General features: G+C 38.5%; 1 protein-coding gene across 6 annotated transcripts in view; it reads left to right on the top strand.

Annotated features, from left to right (window-relative positions):
- The first annotated feature begins 538 nt into the window (after positions 1-538).
- Positions 539-12,028, top strand: part of rarab (retinoic acid receptor, alpha b) — a 123,044-nt gene continuing 111,554 nt past the window's right edge. For 3 of the 6 annotated variants that reach the window (XM_067382093.1, XM_067382097.1, XM_067382091.1), the window contains exon 1: positions 539-743. The gene's annotated coding sequence lies outside the window, so the exon portion shown is untranslated. Of the gene's footprint in view, positions 744-10,431; positions 10,973-12,028 lie in introns of those variants that run through there. The other 3 variants (XM_067382098.1, XM_067382094.1, XM_067382092.1) reach the window with 1 other exon arrangement.

The following is a 12,028-nucleotide window of genomic DNA, read 5'->3' as shown; positions in this document are numbered from 1 at the left end:
AAATATGTTTCATCCAGATTTTTGTCCAATCAAACACTGCCCCATGATACCACCAACTAGCTAGTCTCAAATCATGATGTCGCTAATTCTATTCTAAACAAAGGTGACTTCGATATGTCTCACCAAATCTCCCTGTTTCAACAGGAAGTATGTCAACACAGGAAAGAAAATCTTGTCAAGCGATTTCAACAGGTCGTCAAGACACATTTGTGTCTCAGGGGACACAATGCTAATGCTTAATGCACATGTTTAATGTACATTCTAGCTCTGATAGAGCTAGATTGTGTTACACAATTCAACTTTTTGTTAGTGCAGAAATTCAAAACTGTGGATCAGATTCTTCCATTTATTTTAAACAAAGACTTTTTTGTGGGCATATCTGTGCTCCTAGAATGGCCTAAGGTGACCCCGGTTTCACTTCTCATTTGAGAGGGTGTTGATGATAGTGCTCGGGCACCAAATAAACAACAGCAAGAGGAACAGGAAGCCCTTGGCGAGGAGCATTGCGTGAGAGACAGTGAGAAGTGGGCTGAGGTTTTGAACGCGTATGTGTGTACATGTGTGCTTGTGCCTTCTTCAGTTTAGTTTTGCGGTGACATGTACTAGCAGGTGAATGTTACCCAGTGACCTGCCTCTTCATATCGAGTTGAAGGTGTTATGCTTTTGTAGATCTGTGAAATCTGCAAAAGTATTGTGGATATATGAATCTTTAAGAAGACATAACAGTGTCACTCCCTCTTCAGGTAAGAAGAAATCAGTTCAAATCTTGAATACATATTACAGTAGTGACTTTGGCACTTGTAGGTGGTGTATTATTTTAAGAAAATGTCTGGAGTGTTACAGTTTATAGATACATTTTCAGGACCTCTGGAGGAGAGGATGTATGTTTTGTGAGGGGTTCCTGCTCACGAGGGCCGAGTGCCCAATGCCTGCTCACTGTAATGTGAAGCGACAGCTAGCCTTCACGCACCAGTGGGCTCCATGTCCTAAAATGGACACAGGAGGACTCTTTCGGGGAGAAAAAAATAGTAGAGGCAGGAGTATATGAGAACATCTTTATGTAGAAAGTGAAAGGCATATAAAATCTGCCTTATGTAGCTTTATTAGTTTTTCTTCTTCTTTTTGTAATTTGAACCAAACTGACTTTCATATTTCAGTTTACAACTTTTTTTATTTTATTTTAATCCAAAATGGCTTCATATGTGAAAAATATGAATGTTTTGCAACATATCCAGAGAGAAAACTCAAATGAAGTAGTGAATTAAGTTCACTAACAAACAGGAGAAAATGAGAGAGAAAGACTAAGCAGCATGTACACAGAATTCACCTTCACTCCCACAGTATCATGTGACCTATCAAGTGAATATGCTGTTTATTTGAGTAAAGATGGAATGGAGGTCATTGTCATGCATTACATAACTAATATGGCCTTACTATGGTACAATTATGTATGATACTATGATATACTGTACATCATGTTTCTGAATTATTGATATATTTTCATGGTACTCCAACATACCAAAACATGCTTCTGTACTACCACAGTACATCAAAGAACACAGTATTACCATGTTAGATGTCATAAAAAGTATTGTCGAAAAGCCAATCGAGTATCTCAAATAGTGTTAGGAAAGGCAAGGTCATAGGTTAGATTATGTATACCTTGAAAGCAATTGAAAGTGTTTTGGATAAAAGCGTCATATATAATAAACAGCGTGGTATTACTGTGGAACTTTTTGTTAGGGTATTGTATTGGTACTGCAAAACATGTCATTGCTGTCATGCACAGTACTAATATTTGAACATTTGCCATCAACTGAACCAGTGTACACCAAAAACAATAAAATGGGCAGCACAGTGATCTCTCTCTGCTCTGTAATTGAGGCAGCAAAGGTCTTTGTTCTTCCCTGCTCCTTCTCCAAAGCTCAATGATGTGATCAATAACCAATTAAAAAACGGATCAGCAGATTATCCACGTCAAGTATTAAAAACAAGAACGTCTGTCTGACATGTGCGCCGAACGCATGTTTGTAAAGCGAATCAGTTGTTGATGAGAAAAGAAAACCAATGACAGAAGCTAGCAGAGGTGTACAGGGGGGTAAATAAAACAGTCGCCATGTTGAGTCCACCTCTCTAAACTTGCTGTCTTTTAACAAGCATCCATTTCCACCTAATTAGTGCCCAGGATTTTAATTGCAGTTTACAGAGTTGTTCGGTTTTATTGAGCTTGTGAATGTGTGTTTGTGCACAAGCAGAGAGGCCTTGTTACATACCAACTGGAGATGGCAGCTCCATTTTTGGGGGCTTTGTGGCTGGTGATTGAATATTAGCGGTATTGTCGATATTGTTACCTCTGAAAAATGAACAAGGAGAGGTTTGGCTTTTTGAGTGTTGACAGAAAAGTTATGTATGAAAATCAGTTAAATAACAACAACACATTGATTCAGTTCAAACTACTTTTTTGTTGTGAATGTGGGTCAGAGGATGTTTAAAGAGCACATGAAGAAGACAAGGTAGGAAGTGGTAAGTGAGGTGAATAATTCATTTGTCTTCCATGTGTGCCCTGTCTGCACTTTCATCACCCTCATTATCCCTGTCATCGCTGAGCTCTGTCCTCTCCACCGGCTCATGGTGCCATTCACTCATTGCCTCTGAGCAGCACTGTGCCTAATGCGGATATATTTCAACAGATTAGTTTCTCTGAGAAGAGAGGATGGATTGAGAGCTTGTGTCCGTCAACTGTACCTATACAGTAGCCTTGCTGGAAACATGTAGAAAAACTTTGATCATGACAAATATATTGAATATAAATACTTTAATGTAATATATTTATACATTATTATTAATAAATTACAGATTTCCTCATATATACTTACCGTTCAAGCATTTATTGTCTGTACGATTTCTTGTTTGAAAGAAACTAATACTTTTCTTTAGCTAGGATGTATTAAAGTTAGTCTGCTATCACGGAGGGATGGAGAGCGTGCACTAAACCACACCCTCATTCAATATCCCGTTTCATTTGGAAATATGTCACAACACTGAAGTCGGTCGCAACTTCCTGTTTACGGGGACTTTAAATTGATTAAAAGAGACAGTAGACATTTCATAATGTTTCAAAAGATTTTCTATCTCAAATAAATGCTGTTGAACTTTCTACTCAAAGAATGCTGAAAAATATTGTATCGCTGTTTCTACAAAAATATTAAGCAGCATGACTGTTTTCTGCATTGATATTATTAATAATGAACATTTCTTGAGCCCCAAGTCTGCATATTAGAATGATTTCTGAAGGATCATGTGACATTGAAGACTACTAGAAAATCAGCTTTGCCATCACAGGAATAAATGTGACCCTGGACCACAAAACCAGTCATAAGTCACATGGGTATATTTGTAACAATAAAATGTATGCGTCAAAATGATCGATTTTTCATTTATGCCAAAAATCATTAGGATATTATGTAAAGATCATGTTCCAGTAAGATATTTTGTAAATGTCCTACTGTAATATATATAATATTATATATATATATATATATATATATGCATTGCTAAGTACTTCATTTGGACAACTTTAAAGGCGATTTTCTCGATATTTTGATTTTTTTGCACCCTCAGATTCCGGATTTTCAAATAGTTGTATCTCTGCCAAATATTGTCCTATCCTGACAAACCTTACATCGATGGAAAACTTATTTATGTTTACCTTATGACAGGGTCCCAAATGACGTTTTAAAATATATTAAAATAGAAAACACTTATTTTTACTGTATTTTTTTATCAAATAAATGCAATAAGTCACTTCTTTCAAAAACATTACAAAATCTTACTGACCCTAAGCTTTTGAACGGTAGCATACATTCATGTTAATTAATGAAGCAAGTATGCATGATAACTTAAAAACCAAACAAGCCTCCATCAAGCCACACTTCAATCCCGAGGTTCATAATTGGCTAACCATTATCACAACACTTCCCCCTCATCGGTGTTGCGGGACCATAAGTACTGTCAGTCCTTCGATATGTCCCATCCTGACTTCCCGTTTCAGTAGGAAATATCAGCACATTGAGAAAAATGTGTTCAATTAGCCTTTAGAAAAGTGGAGCCTTCCAAGATTTCTTCCTCATCTGGGTGTATTAGGATGAACAATAAAGATGAACAATACAAAGTTTTTTTGAAAAGCACTATACAAAAACAAAACAAAACCTCAAGTAGTGATTATACAAGGAAACAAACAAACAACAACAACAAAAAAAAAACCCTCATAACATGAAAACCAACCACCCTACTTCATACTCAGTAATTCTACTTGTCTCATCTTATGGCAGTGCCTCCGACCTACATTCTGCCTTTTCTCCCTTTACTTTTTCCCCACTCACTTAGTTCTGTCTATTGTTATCAGTCCGCCTAATGGGCTTCTTTCCATGGCTTTGTTCTGGCAGGCGAATGAGTGCAGAGGGGAGGGAAGTGGAGGGCTGTTGAGGGAAAGGGCAATTGAGTTCGTTTCTTTAAGGGATATCAGTCATATCGATATGATCGCCCTCCCAGGCAGCAGATTCACAAACACGAGACTTCCTCTCTCTGAACTTACACTGTAGGCACGCACTATACTTGAGCTCTAGTACTCACACATTAAGGGAAGGTTGATACTCCAATAAAACAACTGTAGACATGTTTGAAAGCTAATAAATGGCACAAATAGTGTAATAAAAGAGGGATAATTATTGTCATAAAACTCAATATATTGTGCTGTTACAACTGTTAAGTATTACGATGACTAAATATGCATTTCTAAGTACGCCTTAAAAAAACTGGCAACATTTTAATATTTAACACTACTATTTTGTATAAGCCTGTTGGACTATACACTCATAAAAATGATTGTTTTGATGTTTGATTCAAACAATTCAATTTGATTTAACATTACTGTATCAGGTTTGTAGTTTAAACACGACCGTTTTAATTATACTGACTTGAAAGAAAGTTTCAATGCAGTAGCTCGATCAGCATGAACATTTATATAAGGTTATTAAAGAGAGCTAACAAAGATTTGAAACAGCCCATTTCAACAATGACAGTAGATAGACAGATGGACGACGGTATTCTGACGGTTGGCAAGGAATATAAAGGAGATATAAAAGCACCATAACACATCCAATTAAAATAAAAGTAAACCTGACTGCTCTGTCTATGGATGCTAAAGGGTTAAGCACGTTCACTGCCCACATCTGGGAGTCATTTAAAACATTCCACAAGGCTTACCACATGCTTTCAGACAGGCTAACCCCATGAAGCAGATTTTGCTGTCCAGGGCTGGAAGTTTTCAAAGAGTGCATTTGAGAAAATTAAATTGTTAGCTTTTTGAAGGCTGGAGATGGAATGGTGCGGAGGTGGCAGAGAAGACTATACTCTTTTGGGGATCTGTGACTATCTTTGGCTGTCTTTGTGTACCCATGCGTGTGTGGATCAGTAGTACGGTTGTCCTCTTTGAAGTGGTGGGATGCTAAATGGCGCTAGCACTTTCCCACCCTCTGATAGGATCTTCACAGGCTTGCGTTCCCAGCTCATTTCCTCTGGTCAAGTCTTGTGACCCGTCAAAACACAGAAGGGTTTAAGGTGTTCACTCTAGCTGCAATACAAAAGCCATACAATTTAAACCTTGGGCAATTAAACAATGACAAAAAAATGACACATTCACTCAACCAAACTAGGCCTGGTATATTTCATTCCAGAGCTGTAGGAAACACAGATCACTTCGTGATTCTTAAACTGCATTTTAAACAGGTTTGGGGCAGAAATATCAGCCAAAATCAGGCTTCCATTGTGCAGATAATTTCAGTTCATTAAGAGTAAATCTTTCAAACATTCACTACTTTAGATGTATTCATTGCTGAGGATGGTCTAGAAAGACTAGTGAGCATTTTGACAGGAGGATGAAAAATCCCCTGAATGTGGGACCACTTCAAAACATCTTCAAAAGACCAGGATGAGACCTCTAACCTCCAATTTCATCTTGAACTGTAAGCCAACGGCTATAAGATGCTAGATTGAGAGGTTGTGTACTAGTAAAGAAACCATTTATTAGTTTTATCTACAGCAAAAAAAAAAAAAACACCTTGTATTTGCCAAAGAACATGAGGACTGGAGTGTGGAAGATTGTTCTGCAGTCTGACAAGTCAAAATTTAACAACCTAGCATTGGATGGTGCCTGGTATGTTTGTAAGAGACGACTTTATTAATTAAAGGATTAGTTCAATTCAGAATTCAAATTTCCTGATAATTTATTCACCCCCATGTCGTCCAAGATGTTTATGTCTTTCTTTCTTCAGTCAAAAAGAAATGAAGGTTTATGAGGAAAACATTCCAGGATTTTTCTCCATATAATGGACTTCAATGAAGTTTAATGTCCAAATTGCAGTTTAAATGCAGCTTCAAAAGGCTCTACACGATCCCAGCTGAAGAATAAGGGTCTTATCTAGCGAAACGATCAGTCATTTTCTAAAAAACATTTTTAGAATTTTTTTTTTTTTTACTTTTTAACTACAAATGCTCATCTTGCACTAGCACTGCGATGCGCCACGCATTACGTAATCATGTTGGTGAGATCACGCGTATCGCGGTTGGCCAAAAAAACTCCATCTCATTTTCTCATCCAACTTCAAAATGTTCTGACATCATTTTACCTTTTTTTTTTTTTTTTTTTTGTAAAGGCCGTTTGACGTAGTCTTTGCATGTTCGCTTTGTAGACACTTGCTTGATACTTCTGCCTACGTCACGTGTGACCTTTCCAACGTGATTAGATAATGCGTAATCACATTTCTTTTCGACTGAAGAAAGTAAAACAACCATCTTGGATGACATGGGGGTGAGTAAATTATCAGGAAATTTTAATTCTTCTAATCTGCATGCATGACACCATTAAAGGGATAGTTCAGCCAAAAATGAAAATTATCCCATGATTTACTCACCCTCAAGCCATCCTAGGTGTATGTGACTATCTTCTTTTAGACGAACACAATCAGAGTTATATTAAAAAATATCCTGGCTCTTCCAGGCTTTATAATGATAATGAATGATTCTCATGATTTCAAAGCCCAAAAAAGGGCATCCATCCATCATAAAAACATTCCACATGGCTCCAGTCCAGGGGGTTAATAAAGGCCTTCTGAAATAAAGTTATATCTTTTTGTAAGAAAAACATCAGACAAACATCCATACACAAGTCTACTTATGGTGGAAGCAACATATACACCTAGGATGGCTTGAGGGTAAATCATGGGATAATTTTCATTTTTGTGTGAACTATCCCTTTAAGCACTGCGAGGGAAACACAATGGTATTGGGGACGCATGTCTGCAGCAGGTGTTGGAAGGATGTACAATGTTGCTGTCACTTTGAAAATAGACCAATTCTTGCTGAACACAATGTCATGCAGGTCTTCCAATGAAGCTCAACTTTTGGAAGAACGGAAGAACTGGGGGCAGTTGTGGCCTTATGGTTATAGAGAGACCTGAAAGTCGTGGGTTGGAGTCTCATTACCAAAATGTAGGTGGGGGAGTGAATGAACAACACTCATTCGGTTGTTCAAAAATGGTGTTGTGCCCCTAGGTTTAAAATGCAGAACTCACTGGGTCTTTGGCCTGAAAAGATTGAACACCCCTTCACATAGGCTTCACCAGTTCCATTATACTGTACCCCTATAGAAGTGTTTCTCAGCTCCAGTCCTGGGGACACTAAGAAGCTATGAGGTATTTTAATTTGTGAGACGTCAAAAACATTCTGGAAGGTGGATCCCCGGGAATGGACATTGCTCTATAGAAAGTAACACCGCAATTAAAGCTGTAAAACATTTAATCAAGACCATAACCATAATGTTTGCATAATCAGGGCTAAAGGCTTTGTCAGAATGGGCAAAATCCATTTTTCTCTATATTTCCTTATAAAAGAGGACCACATGGAAGAGATCGATCTGATTATGAGCACTCTGAAAACTACATTTAATCTGAGGCATGCAACACTAAATATAGCACCAAGAAAAGGAAAAAAAAAAGTTTAAAGAAAGGGATTATGAGTCATTAGAACAGCTATTGAAGCCTATAGGCCAAGCAAACCACATGTGACATGACTCCATCTAAAGCATAGTTTATTTTTCTCATCTGTTAATGGGACGTTCCCTCACTTGCAAGGTGATGGGCCATATAGGCAAAAGGTCTTGGCATTCTTTCAGCAGTTGTACTATTTGCAAACACATACTGAGGGATACCAAGAGGGGTCAGTCAGAGCGAGCAGTAATATCGTACACAATGATGTGTAGCAAACAAGTAGAGGCAAAGGCTGCTCCTAGAAATAGCTCATGTAAACACGATGAGAGGAGACAAACTGACGACACCTCCCTGCTGAGAAAAAAATAGATTAAACCGGTCTGTGCAGGTCTCACCTGGTTTAGGCTGTTTGCAATGGTCTCCTAACCTACTGGGCCCAAGGATCTGATATTTGTGTAGTGTTTCATATGGATGGCTTCTCTTCTGTTTTAAATTCGTTGTTGCAAAAGAAGAGCTTTTGCAACAGAGAAACAGTGTCCTTGTCGTGACAGTAAAGTGGCAAAAGGTCTTAAGGGTGTGGATGCTCAGTGCTTGTGTAAATTCAAGGCATCATCACAAGATCAATGGCGCTTGCAGCTGTTTTTCACACAGTGCACATCACGATGTTGACACATCTGTTCTGAGACCACAAAGGACAGCAATGCAAATGTTGCTTAAAGTCTTCTGGATCCCTTTACAACAATATTGTACACTGTAAAAATGAAAAGATACTTTTTCTGGGTTTTTCAGACTGACACACTGGCAGGACCTCTGTAGGCACTCAAAGGAGTCTCAAATATTCTACTGTGCACTCAAAAAACTTTGGCGTATATATTCATAAAAAATCATAGTAATCAATTCACAAATGATTTTTGTAATGTTTTTTATTTTATTTTAAACATTCATGAAAAAAAGCAAATTGAGCAACATGATTTACAGTATATTATATATTATATTTTATATACGCTGGTCAACTGAGTGTGCTGCATTACTTCATTAAAGCAGAACTAAGTAACTTTTTTACCTCCATAAATAGTTTTCTAAGTCCTTATGATGGTTAATTGACTTGTAGTGGTGTGTTTGAGGCGAGCACTAACCCCCTCTGGCACGTCTACGCCAGAAAACAGCACTTGCAAGTTGAGCTGCGCCGACCCGACACAATCTCGCCTCATGTTCACGTTCACGCAAGAGTGACAAAATGCTTTACAGTAATTCAAAAACAATGTATATATTATGACTTTATAAGACAATTTCGAAAATTACCCACCTCCATCGAGATTTCTTGTACTGTATTTGCAAAACTACTGCGCTGGTGAGCGTTGTAGTCGTTGTAGTCCAGAGCTGCGCTTGGAGTATTTACGACAGTGTGATTCACTGAAGGAACCTGTAGAGGGAGCTTCACAAATCTTACCGAGTTCCACTTTAAATGCTTGTAGTGTAGGAATGACGCTACAAGCATATAACAACAACAACAACAAAAGACACTTTTCAACAATATAGTGATGGCTGATTTCAAAACACTGCTTCGGAGCTTTACGAATAGAATCAGTGATTCGGATCTCCTCAAACGGCTAAACTGCTGAAATCACGTGACTTTGGCGCTCAGAATCACTGATTCGATTCGTAAAGCTCTGAAGCAATGATTTGAAAACGGCTCATCACTATGTTGTTGAAAAGTTGTTATTTTCTATTTTTTGGCGCACTAAAAGTATTCTTGTCGTTTTATAATATTAAGCTAGAACTACTGAACTCACATGTTTTAAATATGTCTTTAATAGCTTTATGGATCTTGAGAGAGGAAGTACCATTACTGTGAATGCAGGCCTCACTGAGCCATCGGATTTCATCAAAAATATCTTAATTTGTGTTCTGAAGATGAACGAAGGTATTACGGGTGTGGAACGACATGAGGGTGAGTAATAAATGACAATTTTTGGGTGAACTAACCCTTTAAGGAAATAGTTTTGAACTGGTTATGTACTTGCTCAAAAATTGGATCATTTTTTTAACCCAAAAAAAGTTATGGACTGCAGCTTTAAAGTTACCTTGAGAGTTTGCTGAGGCCCTCTGGGCCCTGGTCCCCGGTTGAGAACCACCGATACAGAAAAACCTCTTCAATCCTGTTTACATGCTAATTGTCATTACTTTGATAATCAAGTGTGTGACTGTTTTTGTGCAGCTAAATCACTATTCACTCATTCCCAAACTAAATTAAACCCACAACATAAATTGTTCAATTGAAATGCAAAATGCTTGTCGATTCTCCTGAACCTCCCTCAAATTTGTCAGGAACATGCCTAATATGTCTCTTTTACAGTGCTTCCGACCAACCTAGAGTTTGGGTTCTGCCAGTGTGTGGAACCTTAAATGGTTCCTCACATATCTTTTATTTTTTTTACAGCCTAATCCTCTAAGAACTTCGAGCTGATTCTATAAGTGTTTCAGAGACCTGAAACATAGATTCTCCCTAATGCAAAAGCACTAAACTTCCTGCATAACGAGCTGTGGTTACATAAAGGCAAGCACCAGCTGAGCTTATGTTCAGTGGTATCGTGCCCTGAAGTGACACCGCGGAAGGGGAGAATGGGAGGAGACGGCGGCGGAGGCTGGCCGGTGTTCGGTTTCACCCGCTCACACGTGACCGCAATGGCTGCTTGTCTGTTCCGTGCAGTGCATCATTCCTCTGCCGCCCTGCGAATGTAGGCTACATCAGTTCTGACGCTTCTTTGAACTGTCGGTGCGGACACTTACCGTCCGCCGAAACGAAATTCCTCTACGCGTGCAGCCGAACAGCTCACCGGCTGAGAAGAACGACATTCGGGAGAGAAATTCAAGCGTCTCTTGGTTCAACTTCCACCAACCAACACAGCGGTAGGAGGAGTCAACAGGTATTGGCGCTCTCTATTTACGTGACAATACAATTGCTTGGCTGACAGGTAGCCCCATTAATAGCGTCTTGACAGATGTGGAACAGTGAATAGGCGCGTCCTTCGGCGCTCAGATGCGGTGTGCTACTTAACTGTAAAGCTGTCCGTTGAGTTTGATCGAAACCGCATACGGGGGTAATAATGACAGGTCTGCGGCAGCAACGTAATAAAATGCGCTGTATTGTTCTCTCACCTGAATGAGCAATGTGTCATTGAGAGCTTTTGCAGCAGCACTTTCATGCAAAGCGCGGCTACGCTGCACTCGCTGAGCGTCATGTAATGAATTTAATTTCATCGTGCGTCCACTTTATTCAGGTGGTAGCCTATATTGTTTTTGGATTTTAAAAATCTTGTTCATGTTATATATTTGCCTATATAGACATATATAACATGTTGAGCATGATTTAAGTGTACAATGCGCTGTTATATCACAAGGAATTTAACTGGGTCACTTCGTTGTACAAACAAAAGCAACAAATGCCTCAGTATAAGTAATTTCCTGCTTGGATTAACTCAGTTGGAATCCTGTTTAAGAGCATTTGGGGGTAACGTGCAATATAAATATCCGAATACTGAGATAAGTATCTGTTCATCTGCCCGAAGCTGCTATTTAAAGGGATAGTTCACCCAAAATTCAAATTAAAGGGACAGTTTACCTCAAAATGAAAATTCTGTCATCATTTACTCACCCTCCTTCCTTTCTTCTGCTGAACACAAAAGAAGATATTTTGAAGATTGTAACCAAACAGTTGATGGACCCCATTGACTTCCATTGTGTTTTTTCCCCCTCCATGCTATGGAAGTCAATGGGGTCCATCAACTGTTTGGTTACCCATAGTCTTCAATATATCATCTTTTGTGTTTTGTTTGGAGCAACTTGAGGGTGAGTAAATGATGACAGAATTGTCATTTTACCCCTTTAAGCAACAAATGTTCATATCACTTCTCTGCTGGGTAATTTTTATTTTTACTTTTATATTTATGGTTATGTACAAATTAACTGTTTTTGTGGCTTGT

This window comes from Chanodichthys erythropterus, chromosome 3 (genome assembly GCF_024489055.1).
Source record: "Chanodichthys erythropterus isolate Z2021 chromosome 3, ASM2448905v1, whole genome shotgun sequence".
Lineage (NCBI taxonomy): Eukaryota > Metazoa > Chordata > Actinopteri > Cypriniformes > Xenocyprididae > Chanodichthys > Chanodichthys erythropterus.
Note: the sequence above shows the minus strand (reverse complement) of the source record. Positions and strands in the feature narration are given on the sequence as shown.